Source organism: Rhipicephalus microplus, unplaced genomic scaffold (assembly GCF_043290135.1).
Source record: "Rhipicephalus microplus isolate Deutch F79 unplaced genomic scaffold, USDA_Rmic scaffold_115, whole genome shotgun sequence".
In the NCBI taxonomy this organism is placed as follows: Eukaryota; Metazoa; Arthropoda; class Arachnida; order Ixodida; family Ixodidae; genus Rhipicephalus; species Rhipicephalus microplus.
The window spans coordinates 505,001-511,600 of NW_027464687.1; the positions used below are offsets into that span (position 1 = coordinate 505,001).

The window sequence follows — 6,600 nt, forward strand, 5'->3', positions numbered from 1 at the left end:
CGCTACTTGCGAGTGCTTTCGTGGTCCACCCCTCTATAAATACTCGGGAGGCGTCGAAGCCGGTTCTCCAAGCCGGACCCGTAGGTATCGTTGTGTGCTCGCTCTCATTGGCCCGCCTAACCAGAAAATGCCTGCGGTACACCCATTTGGATAAGAGTGCACGCAGATGCGGGCCTCGACGGCTACACATTTCCTCGGGCGGCCGCCTCCCGGCCTCCGTGGAGCGCGGGATGCACGGTCCCATCGACAAGCCTCTCCCGTTTTTACCGTGGCGTCGCGGTTCACCACGGCAGGCGGGTCGGTCTCCTCCGCATAAAAAGGGGGACCCCCGCTTTTTGTTCCACGAAATCGCACAAGCTTTTTTCGCATCCACGGTTTGCCACCGCACACCAAAATTCCGATCCGGCTGCCTACTTTAGCCAACAGGTGGAGCCAGGCGCGCCGTACTTGCGCGGCACTTCCCACGTCCACCGAAGTCGGTGCCAAGGACCACTTTCGGCGCCGGAGCCGCGTACGAGCCTACTCGAGGCGGAAGAACGAAGCCAGCAAGGGCCTGGCCGCAAGTGCGTTCAATTGTCGGGACGTCCAAGTCCCTCGTTCTTCCGTGCTTCCTCTTTCGGCAAGTCGTTGCGGCACCTTCCCAAAGCGCGCAGACCCGCTAATCGCGACGAGCGCGACGTGGCCGTGCCGCCTTTCCCTCGGCAGCAAGCAAAACGCCTGGCAACGTCGACGCTCCCCTAACCGCGATCTCGCACCGTGTTTCGTGTGGCGAATTCAAAAGCCGGCCGGCGCTGCTGCAACCATTACGGTCGGTACGCATACGCCGCGGAGGGCGGGACGGTCATCGGAGCGTGCGGTTCCTCCATCGAGTACTGCGCACCTCGGCCGTCGCATCGCCGTGCCATGACCGGCCGCGCGTCAACGCGAACCGGTGCCAGCGAGATCCCTCGCCTGCAAGAACCGACCGGCAGCCTCCGTCACCCGAGGACGCGGAGGCGCTTGCCGCGGACGGCGGGACGGTATGCACTGGTGCACAGCGGACCCGTCACATCGCCAGTTCCTTGACCGACCGCCGACGCTTGTGCCGTTCCTCTCGTACTTGGCAGTCGCCGCGCGATTGTCGGGTCTCGTTCTTGCACGCTCGAACGGTCGGGAGGGCACTCGGCTGGCGTTTCGGGAACGCGCAGCCTCGCCTTCTACCGACGTAACCACGACTCGCCGTTCGCGCTCCGCCGCTCCTGTTTACAGTACTAGGCGGTCCCGCAGCGGTCGGGTCGCGCATTTCGAGCGCTTCGAGCCACGGTGCAGTGGCGGGTCGAAAGCCGACCTATGAGTGCGTTGCGCCGTTTGTACCCGCGTCCGCCACCTGGCCGACCGTCCAAGGTCGCGGTGTTGGCGTCCGCTGGGCGCAACAATTTGTCACGGGGTGCCGCTCCACATTCAGGCAGCCCCGTGGGGAAAAGCCGACCCCGCGTCCAAACGGGGTCAGCGGCAGAAAGTGTCGGGCGCAGACGCAGCTGAGGCGCTCACCCTTCACAATCCGTTAATGATCCTTCCGCAGGTTCACCTACGGAAACCTTGTTACGACTTTTACTTCCTCTAAATGATCAAGTTTGGTCATCTTTCCAACAGACCGGCGCAACCGAAAGGCCGCGCCGGACATCGGTCCGAAGACCTCACTAAATCATTCAATCGGTAGTAGCGACGGGCGGTGTGTACAAAGGGCAGGGACGTAATCAACGCGAGCTTATGACTCGCGCTTACTGGGAATTCCTCGTTCAAGGGGAACAATTGCAAGCCCCTATCCCAATCACGAAAGAAGTTCCACGGGTTACCCAGTCTTTTCAGACAGGGATAAAGACACGCTGCTTCCTTCAGTGTAGCGCGCGTGCGGCCCCGGACATCTAAGGGCATCACAGACCTGTTATTGCTCTGTTTCGTGCGGCTAGGAGCCGCTTGTCCCTCTAAGAAGGTTGTAAGGTGCTGGGAACCCCGCACCTATTTAATAGGCTAGAGTCTCGTTCGTTATCGGAATTAACCAGACAAATCGCTCCACCAACTAAGAACGGCCATGCACCACCATCCACCGAATCAAGAAAGAGCTCTCAATCTGTCAATCCTCCCAGTGTCCGGGCCGGGTAAGTTTTCCCGTGTTGAGTCAAATTAAGCCGCAGGCTCCACTCCTGGTGGTGCCCTTCCGTCAATTCCTTTAAGTTTCAGCTTTGCAACCATACTTCCCCCGGAACCCAAATACTTTGGTTTCCCGGAAGCTGCCCGCCGAGTCATTTGAGTAACTCAGGCGGATCGCTGGTTGGCATCGTTTATGGTCAGAACTAGGGCGGTATCTGATCGCCTTCGAACCTCTGACTTTCGTTCTTGATCAATGAAAACATTCTTGGCAAATGCTTTCGCAGTAGTTCGTCTTGCGACGGTCCAAGAATTTCACCTCTAGCGCCGCAATACGAATGCCCCCGTCCGTCCCTCTTAATCATTACCTCGTATTCCAAAAACCAACAGAACAGAAACGAGGTCTTGTTCTATTATTCCATGCAAGTTTATTCAGGCGACTCGCCTGCGTTGAGCACTCTAATTTTTTCAAAGTAAAAGCACCGGCCATCTCGAGGCACACAATGAAGTGCACCAAGAAAGAACCGGCATGATGTTCAGTCCGAGCCGTCGCATCGGGTAGATGCACTACTCGTCTGGAACTGAGATCCAACTACGAGCTTTTTAACCGCAGCAGCTTTAGTATACGCTATTGGAGCTGGAATTACCGCGGCTGCTGGCACCAGACTTGCCCTCCAATTGATCCTCGTTAAAGGATTTAGAGTGTACTCATTTCAATTACGGGGCCTCAAAAGAGTCCCGTATTGTTATTTTTCGTCACTACCTCCCCGTGCCGGGAGTGGGTAATTTGCGCGCCTGCTGCCTTCCTTGGATGTGGTAGCCGTTTCTCAGGCTCCCTCTCCGGAATCGAACCCTGATTCTCCGTTACCCGTAACAACCATGGTAAGCAAGTAACCTACCATCGAAAGTTGATAAGGCAGACACTTGAAAGAAACGTCGCCGGCTCGTGGCCATGCGATCAGCACAAAGTTATCCAGAGTCACCACACAATACGGGCCGAAACCCGATCGATCTTGGTCTAATAAAAGCACCCGTTACCCAAAGGGCTCCAGGCTCACTGCATGTATTAGCTCTAGAATTGCCACAGTTATCCAAGTAGGAAGAAACGATCTAAGGAACCATAACTGATTTAATGAGCCATTCGCGGTTTCGCCTTATTTCGGCATGTACTTAGACATGCATGGCTTAATCTTTGAGACAAGCATATGATTACTGGCAGGATCAACCAGGTAATCGTTCGACTGCGCGTCCGTCCTCGCCTTCGGCGGGCCGGACGCAGTCTGTGTGCGGCGGAGGCCACCTTCAGGCGCCCCAACACGCTTATTTTGCACTCCGAGATGACGGCGTTCGAGCTCGCTACGGCACAACCTTCCCGAAAGACGAGTGGGAGCCGTGCGGCAAGAAGCACGTTCATGCTCGCTCTTTTTCGTTGCATCGACTCGGTCGCGCCGTGCGGGTTGCCCAAGCCCGCTGCACTGTCGGTGGACCGGCCGGAACTAGCAACGGAGCCGAGACTGCAAAGCCGCCAGACGACGGGTCACGCCCGCGTCTTCGGCGCTTTCGCATCTGAATCGCCCGAGGACGACACGGAACACACCTCGATATCGTGGTAAAACGGCACCGTCCGACAACCAGCCCCTAACGCATCAAGCGGATGAGGCTGCAGACGACTGCCGTGGATTCCCCTGGAGCAGACCCGAGGACACGCTTGACGAGGCCGAAGCCCGCCGCATATCAGACACCCGGTCGCTTTCGCGTACGCCGCTCACGAGAACCCCCACATAATAGCAGCGATAAGTACCCAGACCTCCTTGGGCACTAATACGAGCGTACTCGAGAAAATTTCACCGCGGGTGTGCCCCGAAACGTGTGGCACGTTGAGCGTGCCACAAGTCTACGTCGCTCTCAAACCCGCCGAGGTCGTAGAATTTGCGACCCTACTCACGAAATTCCCACCGAGGATACGGCCGCAAACGTACCGCACCTTGGGTAGGCCACGAGTTTGTGCAACACTACGCTGACGGCACAGCACCGAGGTCGTGCGCGCACGCACGGGAAAATTCCGCCGCGGTTTCTGCCGAAAACGTGAGGCACCACGACTCTCCGCAAGTTCGCGTCGACTGCGAAAGACCGAAGTCGTGAACGACGTGTCCGCTACTCGCCGCCGACACGCTGGACACCAAACGTACAACGACTCGACGGCGTCGTAGAGGCCCACGACGCGGTTTTCCTTAACGACGTCTCGGCGTGGCACCGACAGGTTAGAACGGCCGACCAACGTTCCCTGTCCGCCGTTCGGCTCAGTCGAAGGGCTCGGCGACTTCGGCAACGCTGCGAAGCCGCACGGTGACGCACGCCATGTCCCCATTTTTTTTTTTTTTCTTTCTGCGTCTGCCGGGGTGCCCCTATAATAGCAGCGATAAGCACCCAGACCGCCGTGGGTCGCTCGCCCCGGCTGACGTGGTTTTTCGTACTCCTGCGGCGGTCGCCGTCAAGCACGTCCAAATACGCTACTTTCGTGGGCGCATTCACGCTCTTTCGCTTCGCCGGAGTGCCAGCACTCACTCTGCCAAAAACGGCGAACATCCGAGCGGCGGTTCCCACTTTTGCGTCGGCGTCGCAAACCCCGCCCCGGCAGACGAGGTTTGCCGTACTCGTGCGACGGTGGCCGGCGGGCACGTCGAAAGACGCCGATATCGTGCGCGAATTGGCGCACCTTGGCTTCACCGGAGTGCCGCCACTGACTCCTCCAAAAACGGCGAAGATCCGAGCGGCGCTTCCCACTTTCGCATCGGCGTCCCGAACTCCGCCCCGGCTGACGCGGTTTACCGTACTCGTGCGACGGTCGCCGGCGAGCACGTGGAAAGACGCCGATATCGTGCCCGAATCGGCTCCGTTCGGCTTCGCCGGAGTGCCAGCACTGGCTCGGCGAAAGACGACGAACATCCGAGCGACGGTTCTCACTATTGCGTACGCGTCGCAAACCCCGCCCCGGCAGACGCACTTTGCCGTACTCGTGCGACGGTCGCCGGCGAGCACGTAGAAAGACGCCGATATCGTGCCGGAATCGGCCCCGTTTGGCTTCGCCGGAGTGCCAGCACTCACTCGGCCACAAACGGCGAACATCCGAGCGGCGGTTCCCACTTAGCCGTCGGCGTCCCGAACTCCGCCCCGGCAGACGCGGTTGCCGAGCTCGTGCGACTAGCGACCGCGAAGCCGTCTCGCGACGCCGCTTTCGTGCGCGGCTCCCACTGCGACCTGGGTCACCCGAGGTCGACGAGCAAGAAAGAATGTCGAAAAAAAATTTTTTTTTTTTTTGCGTCTGCCGGGGTGCCCCTATAATAGCAGCGATAAGCACCCAGACCGCCATGGGTCGCTCGCCCCGGCTGACGTGGTTTTTCGTTTTCCTGCGGTGGTCGTCGTCAAGCACGTCCAAACACGCCACTTTCGTGGGCGCATTCGCGCTCTTTCGCTTCGCCGGAGTGCCAGCACTCACTCTGCCAAAAACGGCGAACATCCTAGTGGCGGTTCCCACTTTTGCGTCGGCGTCGCCAACCCCGCCCCGGCATACGCGGTTTGCCGTACTCGTGCGGCGGTGGCCGGCGGGCACGTCGAAAGACACCGATATCGTGCGCGAGTCGATGCTTCTTGGTCTCGCAGGAGGGCCGCCACTCACTCCTGCAAAAACGGCGAAGATCCGAGCGGCGCTTCCCACTTTTTCGTCGGCATCGCAAACCTCGCCCCGGCAGACGCGCTTTGCCGTACTCGTGCGACGGTCGCCGGCGAGCACGTCGAAATACGCCGATATCGTGCCCGAATCGGCCCCGTTTCGCTTCGCCGGAGTGCCAGCACTCACTCGGCCAAAAACGGCGAACATCCGAGCAGCGGTACCCACTTAGCCGTCGGCATCCCGAACTCCGCGCCGGCTGACGCGGTTGCCGAGCTCGTGCGACTAGCGACCGCGAACGCGTCTCGCGACGCCGCTTTCGTGCGCGGCTCCCATTGCGACCTGGGTTACCCGAGCTCGACCAGCAAAAAAGAAGGTCGAAAAAAAATTTTTTTTTTCTGCGTCTGCCGGGGTGCCCCTATAATAGCAGCGATAAGCACCCAGACCGCCGTGGGTCGCTCGCCCCGGCTGACGTGGTTTTTCGTACTCCTGCAGCGGTCGCCGTCAAGCACGTCCAAATACGCCACTTTCGTGGGCGCTTTCGCGCTCTTTCGCGTCGCCGGTGTGCCAGCACTCACTCTGCCAAAAACGGCGAACATCCTAGTGGCGGTTCCCACTTTTGCGTCGGCGTCGCCAACCCCGCCCCGGCATACGCGGTTTGCCGTACTCGTGCGGCGGTGGCCGGCGGGCACGTCGAAAGACACCGATATCGTGCGCGAGTCGATGCTTCTTGGTCTCGCAGGAGGGCCGCCACTCACTCCTGCAAAAACGGCGAAGATCCGAGCGGCGCTTCCCACTTTTTCGTC

The 6,600-nt window shown here is 59.5% G+C and overlaps 1 non-coding gene across 1 annotated transcript; it reads right to left on the reverse strand.

The window, feature by feature from the left end:
* Window positions 1-1,544: 1,544 nt before the first annotated feature.
* On the reverse strand, window positions 1,545-3,359 carry LOC142790481 (small subunit ribosomal RNA). Its single transcript, XR_012889539.1, has one exon. It is a non-coding gene; the product is annotated as a small subunit ribosomal RNA (ribosomal RNA).
* Window positions 3,360-6,600: the final 3,241 nt, after the last annotated feature.